Here is a 7,500-nt window from a genome sequence, read left to right on the forward strand (position 1 = left end):
CTTGTCGTAGTCGTTCCAAGATGGCTGGCTCCACGTGTCTCGGTGCCTCCACGGGTCTCCTCTTTGCAGGGACTGTGGATCGGGCGGTGAGAGGTCTGGAGGTCCAGGTCTTGTCAGTCTCTGGGCTCGGGCTCCGGCGGGAGGCGGCGGCAAAGCAGACGTTGATGCGCTGGATGGTGCTTGCGTTAGCAAGGTGGTCACTCCCTGACCACAGGGGAGATTTTCTTCAGTCTTCTGTGCAGCAGAATGTCGAAGTTCCCGTCTTCTTCTTAGTTTCAAGTTGATTCCAGGATGTCTGAAGTCTTAGGACACAGCTCCTACCTTTAAGCGGATTCTAGGGGCCGGACTACCTGCTAGGTCCCTCCCTATGGGTGGGACCAGGAAGGGGGGTGGTTACACCCCCAATCCTTTGTCCAGCTCGCCCCAGGCCCGGGACTGGTGTGCCCCAGGACCGGTTTGAACTGGCATATGCACCGAGGCTCCTTGTGAGCCACAGGCATGTCTGGTTTCTTTCAAGCCCTACCTGACCAATACACAAAATCCTGTCTGGGGTGGTGCATGCACCTCCCCTGGCAGGAAACCCTTTGTCCACACCTCCCAAGCTGGAAGGACTCCCAGCAGCAGGAGGGCAGACTTGTGTCTGTGGTGGCAGCATCCATTTTGTGGAGCTGAGGCTATGTCTGATTTTACCCGGGTTTCAGGTACTGTACATGTCGTGTCCCTCTAGAAGGGTGGAATGCTAACCCCGTCGCCAGAATTGGCGAGGGGTTAGTATTCCAATTCGTATGACACCTTACTCGACATGTTTTGATAAAGCCAAACCAAAGATAGCATTTAACCGCGAGGTTCATAATGCACTTAAGAGTATATGGTATGACGATATCTGGAAACAGTAGAAGGAAGTTGTTCCGACCACTGCAGACAGGCTCAGCTCATGCCAGAGCACCATCTCACATGGAACCAAGCACTCTGCCTTCAGGATTGTTAAGGCCTGCCATAGGAGTGACTTATAGGTTACCAGGTGTCCCATTTAAGGTTAGGTATAGGTATACTACACCTAAGTAAGAGGTGATTACACCAACTTACCCCAGCTGAGTGATCAGCCAGTTGTGTCAAATTGTTAGGCCAAGCCTGGGGTGGCATAATACATGCTGCAGCCCTTGGCAGGCCTTGGGTACACCAATGCCCTGGGTACCTAGTGTACACTGGTACAGGGGCTGACAGGGTGATCCACTTCCAATTGGTTATGCACCTAGGGTGCATAGTTGTAATTTAGTAGAGAGAACAGCAGGCTGGGGGTCTGATTGGCAGGCCCACAGCCTCAATATGTCAAAAACCAGTGAAGCAAAAAGCAAAAATTTGGGGTGACCATAGGATAGCAGACCCTACTCTCCTACACAACCCCCCCCCAAACGCTGGGACATTAAACTAGCCTTGACCAGTCTCGTCTTCATGTCCTAAGTGGAAGTACCTGGAGAGACCATCTGCATTCCCATGGTCAGTACCTGGCCGGTGCTCCACTGTAAAGTCCATCCCCTGTAGGGAAATGGACCACCTAAGCAGTTTGGGGTTTTCACCCTTCATCTGATTTAGCCACAAGAGGGGCTTATGGTCGGTCTGAATCTTGAAGTGAGTGCCAAACAAGTATGGCCTCAGCTTCTTCAGGGCCCACACCACAGCAAAGGCCTCCCTCTCAATAGCTGACCAATTCTTCTCTCTGGGGGTCAACCTTCTGCTAATAAAAGCAATGGGTTGGTCTTGACCATCTACATTAAGTTGTGACAGCACAGCTCCCACACCCAACTCAGAAGCATCTGTTTGGACAATAAACTCTTTGGAGTAGTCAGGACTTTTCAGGATAGGTGCAGAGCACATGGCCTCCTTCAGGTCATCAAATGCCTTTTGACAGCTTACTGTCCACTGAACCTTTTTGGGCATCTTCTTGGAGGTCAGATCATTAAGAGGAGTCACAATGGACCCATAGTTCTTAACAAACTTCCTGTAATACCCAGTCAAGCCCAAGAAAGCTCGAACTTGAGTCTGGGTGGTTGGAGGGGACCAGTCCTTGATGGATTGTATCTTACTCTCCAGTGGTTGAACTTGGCCTCCACCTACAAGGTGGCCCAAATATACAACCTTACTCTGCCCTATCTGGCACTTAGTAGCCTTGATAGTGAGGCCTGCCCTTTGCAGAGCCTCAAGAGCCTTCTTCAGGTGGATCAGGTGATCCTCCCAGGTGGAACTAAAGACAGCAATGTCATCAAGATATGCTGCGCAAAAGTCATCCAACCCAGTAAGGACTTGGTTCACCAGCCTTTGGAAGGTGGCAGGTGCATTCTTCAGACCAAAGGGCATCACCACAAACTGATAATGCCCACCTGGGGTTGAGAATGCTGTTTTGGCCTTAGACTCCTCAGCTAACCTGATTTGCCAATAGCCAGCTGTCAAGTCAAATGTGCTCAAAAACTTTGCAGAAGCTAGTTTGTCTATGAGCTCATCTGCCCTTGGAATAGGGTGTGCATCTGTCCTGGTGACAGCATTGAGTCCTCTGTAGTCCACACAGAACCTCATCTCTCTCTTGCCATCTTTGGTGTGAGGTTTGGGGACCAGAACCACTGGGCTAGCCCAGGGGCTCTCTGAGGGTTCAATAACACCTAATTCCAGCATTTTATGTACCTCAGCCTTTATACAGTCCCTGACGTGGTCAGGTTGTCTGTAAAGTTTGTTCTTTACAGGCAGACTGTCACCAGTGTCCACAACATGGGTACACCAGTCAGTTTGACTAGGTATCAAGGAAAACATATGTGAAAATGATTGTAGAACCTGTCTACATTCAGTCTGCTGATGGGCAGTGAGGTTGCCTCCAAGGGTCACTCCTTCAACTGAGCCATCTTCAGGGTTCTGAGACAACAGGTCTGGGAGAGGGTCACTCTCTTCCTCCTGTCCCTCATCTGTAGCCATGAGCAAGCCCATGTCTGCCCTGTCAACATATGCTTTAAGCCTGTTAACATGGAGTACCCTGTGGGGACTCCTGGGAGTTCCTAGGTCGACCAAGTAGGTGACCTCTCCCTTCTTTTCCAGGATTGTATGGGGTCCAGACCATTTGTCTTGGAGTGCTGCTGGGGCCACTGGCTCCAACACCCATACCTTCTGTCCTGGCTGATACTCAACCAAGACAGCCTTTTGGTCATGCCAAGCTTTCTGTAAGGCCTGGCTTGCCTCAAGGTTTTTAGATGCCTTCTCCATATACTCAGCCATCCTGGAGCGGAGACCAAGTACATAGTCCACTATGTCTAGCTTAGGCTTTTTGAGAGGTAACTCCCATCCTTCCTTCACCAAACACAGTGGGCCTCTCACAGGGTGCCCAAACAACAATTCAAAGGGGCTGTAGCCAACTCCTTTTTGTGGGACCTCTCTGTAAGCAAACAGAAGGCAGGGTAGAAGGATATCCCATCTTCGCCTGAGCTTTTCAGGTAATCCTTTGATCATACCCTTTAGGGTCTTGTTGAATCTCTCAACAAGCCCATTGCATTGTGGGTGATAAGGGGTGGTGAACTTGTAGTTGACACCACATTCCTTCCACATAGCTGTCAAGTATCCTGACATAAAGTTGGTACCTCTGTCAGATACTACCTCCTTAGGAAACCCCACTCTGGAGAATACTCCCAGCAGGGCCCTGGCCACAACAGGAGCTGTAGTGGTCCTAAGGGGAATTGCCTCTGGATACCTGGTGGCATGATCCACTACCACCAGTATAAATCTGTGCCCAGATGCAGTGGGAGGATCCATGGGACCCACTATGTCTATTCCCACTCTTTCAAAGGGAACCCCCACCACAGGTAGTGGTATCAGGGGGGCCTTTGTTGTGCCACCTGATTTGCCACTGGCTTGGCAGGTAACACAGGAGCGACAAAACTCCTTTGTATCTTCATTCATATGAGGCCAGTGAAAGTGAGGGACAAGTCTGTCCCAGGTCTTGTTCTGGCCTAGGTGTCCTGCTAAAGGAATATCATGGGCCAAGGTAAGAAGGAAGCCCCTAAATTGCAGAGGTATGACCAACCTCCTGGTTGCACCAGGCTTGGGGTCTCTAGCCTCTGAATAAAGGAGCCCTTCATCCCAATACACTTTATGGGTACCTTGAGCATTCCCAGCAGCCTCAGCAGCAGCCAGCTGTCTGAGGGGTTCAAGAGAGGGACAGGATAACTGAGCCTGCCTCAAGTCAGCCCTTGAAGGTCCCCCTGTCCCCAGAAACTCAACCTGATCAGGTTCAAGCTCTTCAGGGACAGTTCCTTCAGGGTCCTCTAGATCAGCTTCCTGGGAAGGCTGATCATCACTCTGAGGCAGGGGGGAAGGCACAGCCTTGACCCTCCTGTTCTTCTTCTTGGTAGGTGCTTGGTCCATTGTTCCAGGATCCAAGACCTGTGGTTCAGTGAGGCACTTTTTGGCCTGTGACCTGGTCACAGCAAGGACATGTGATGATATACCTAACATCTCTGCATGAGTCCTGTACTCCACTTCTGACCATAGAGAACTCTCTAGGTCATTGCCCAACAAACATTCTACTGGGAGGTCTGCACTAACCACAACCCTTTTGAGGCCAGTTACCCCTCCCCATGAGAAGTTAACAACTGCCACACTGTGTGAAGTAGTGGCATTGCTGGCATTGGTCACCAGGTAGTTCTCACCTGGTATGTACTGTCCAGGGTCCACAAAGCCTGGTGTCACCATAGTGACACTGGCACATGTGTCCCTGTAGGCTTGAGCCACTTTGTCATTAATTAAAGGAGTCTGTCTGTACTTGCCCAGGTTACTGGGGCTCACAGTCAGGGACAAATCAATGTCCCCATCACAGATCAAGACTGCCTGTGTAAGGGTTCTGTCTAAGTCAGAATCTCCTTCAGTTCCCATAGTGATTCCCACTACACCCTTTGTCTGGGGACCAACACTGCTAACAGTAGTACTGGGAGCAGGTGCCTTAGGGGCAACAGTGTTGGGGGCTCCACCCTTTTTGCAATCACTAGTCCAGTGAGTTGTATTTTTACAATGATTGCACCAGGGTTTCTTCTGACCTTCTTTCTTCTTCTTGGACTGTTGGGACCCACCCTCCTTAGCAGTAGTTTGGGGCCCTGTTGAAGACTTCTGGTCTTTAGGTTTCTGATCTCCACCCTTTTGGTCTGTTTTCTTCTGATCACCCCCTTGGCCCTGGTTCTGGTTCTTTTGCTTAACCCTGGTTCTGACCCATTTGTCTGCCTTCTTTCCCAATTCTTGGGGAGAGGTCAGATCAGAGTCAACCAAGTGTTGATGCAGTTGCTGGTTTTGACAGTTATTTAAAATCTGTTCTCTCATCATCAAATTATACAATCCTGTAAAATCAGATACCTTACTTCCCAGCAACCAACCCTCCAAAGCCTTAGTGGCACATTCAATGTATTCAGACCAGTCCTGAGTCTGTGTCTTTTGGGTGTCTCTGAACATTAACCTGTACTGCTCAGTGGTTAAGCCTAACCCATCAACTAGAACACTCTTCAGGACTCTGTAGTTTCTGACATCCTCTTCTCTAACAGTGAGGAGTCTATCTCTGCCTCTCCCCTCAAAGGAGAGCCATAAGATTGCTGCCCACTGGTCTTCAGGAACCTGCTGCACTTTGCAGGCTCTCTCAAGAGCAGTCATCCATTTGTGGATGTCATCCCCACTTTTGTAGGGGGGCACAATCTTGGACAGGTTCCTATTGTCAAAGACCCTATCTTTGTCCCTAGGGACATTGCTGCCACCAGTGGGTATAGACCCACTCTCTCTATGCTGCCTAGCCTTGCTCAGTTTTTCTTCCATCAGGGCTACTTCTAGCTCCTGCTTCCTGATCCTCAGCTGGGCCTCTTGCATCTTGGCCTCATGTTCCCTCCTCTGAGGGGTGGTCATCCTTCTCCTGGAGTGACCTTGAGAGCCTCTAGAGCCATGGGAAGCATTGGAGTCACCTGAGCGATTCCTTTGCCTTCCAAGCCCTGTGTTAAGTCCACTGGGGAGATCCAGTGGGTTGAACCCACTGTCAGTCCCCAATAGCCTTGGTTTAGCTGGGCCAAGTATAATACTTGGCACTGGGCTAGTTCTCCCTTCATCCTCACTACTGTCAGTATCCTTTTCACTCTCATCCTCTGTGGTAGGCATCCCATCTAAGGGGTGACTATTGGAACTGGGTACCTCTGTAGTATCTTCAGAAGGGGGGCCTCCTGTTCCTGACCCTAAGGGGGCTAACTGGGAAGCTTTCTTGAGTGCTCTCTGATTCTCATCATTCTGTAAGAGCTCTCTGAGCTCAGCAGAGTTTGGGTTCTTGGGCTGTTTAAGGCCTCTAAGAGTTGCCAAATGCCTGAGCTCATTCTGATTAAGGGTAGCAAAGCTGGATGGTGCCCTCTGGGGGTCACTCTCAACAGAGATGGGTACAGTGGACCCCTCTGCCCCGGCCATTGCTCTTAAGTGTGGGTGGATGTGTTGCAATCTACCTACACTTGGGTTTACCTACTAAACCTATCTAGTAGTTGTAGTCAGGGTGTGCTACTCCCTTTGCTCTACAACAACTAAGTTCAGTAGAACTTATGTATATCTAATCTTGTTTTATATGTACCTACAGGTACCTATGTGATCTTTCAATTGGTAACCAAGAGATTACAATGGTAAAACACAGCAAGCTCAAATCCAACCGCTGCTCACCAATGTGAGAAGTTGGCCTGGTATATGCTGTTCACTAGTTCTAGTGACCACCTTGTACCATGCCAAGCAACCCTTATGGTGTGGTTGTAAGTCAACCTTTTTGGACTAGCTGCCCTAGTGGTAGCGTAGGCTAAGCAGTCTTTGAGGCTAAACTCGTGAAGCGTGTTAAGCAAGCTGTTTTACCAATAGTAACCCCCTTTTATACCAATGAAAGGACACCACACAGATATATATTCAAAATATATATGTATTTATTTCTCAAAGTAACCCCTAGTCTCTTTATGAGCACAGGAGCACAAATCGTCAAACAAGATTATCACAGAATACACAGAAGTTGCACTTTATATGGATAGGCCCTGGTGGCCACTCAAACCATATACTAAAATAGTGGTATAAGTACCACGAACAGGAAAGGGAAAAGGCCTAAGGCCTCTAGAATCGCTGGGCCTACAAGGAGCTAACGTCAGTTAGTGACCAGGAGGTCCACGGGTGGCGTGTGCAGAGCAAATAGTCACACGCGTGCTCCCATAGGTTTCAATGGGTGCGTAAAAAGTACAAAGTTACTGCAAAAGGAATCTTCCGGATGACCTAGGAACTTAAGATTTGGAACACAGGCACTAGAGATGTATTACTACACTTGGGCACAGGTGTGCCAGCTTTACCTCACCCACAGGAAGCGGGTGCATAGGCCTCGAAGTGCGTCGGGTTTCTTCTATCTGTTCCGTGGAGCTTGAAGACAAAGATGCTGCAGGCGGTCGGTCCGGGAGAGATGCAGTGGATCCAAGAGTGGATCGGAGA

This window comes from Triturus cristatus, chromosome 1_1 (assembly GCF_964204655.1).
Source record: "Triturus cristatus chromosome 1_1, aTriCri1.1, whole genome shotgun sequence".
In the NCBI taxonomy this organism is placed as follows: Eukaryota; Metazoa; Chordata; class Amphibia; order Caudata; family Salamandridae; genus Triturus; species Triturus cristatus.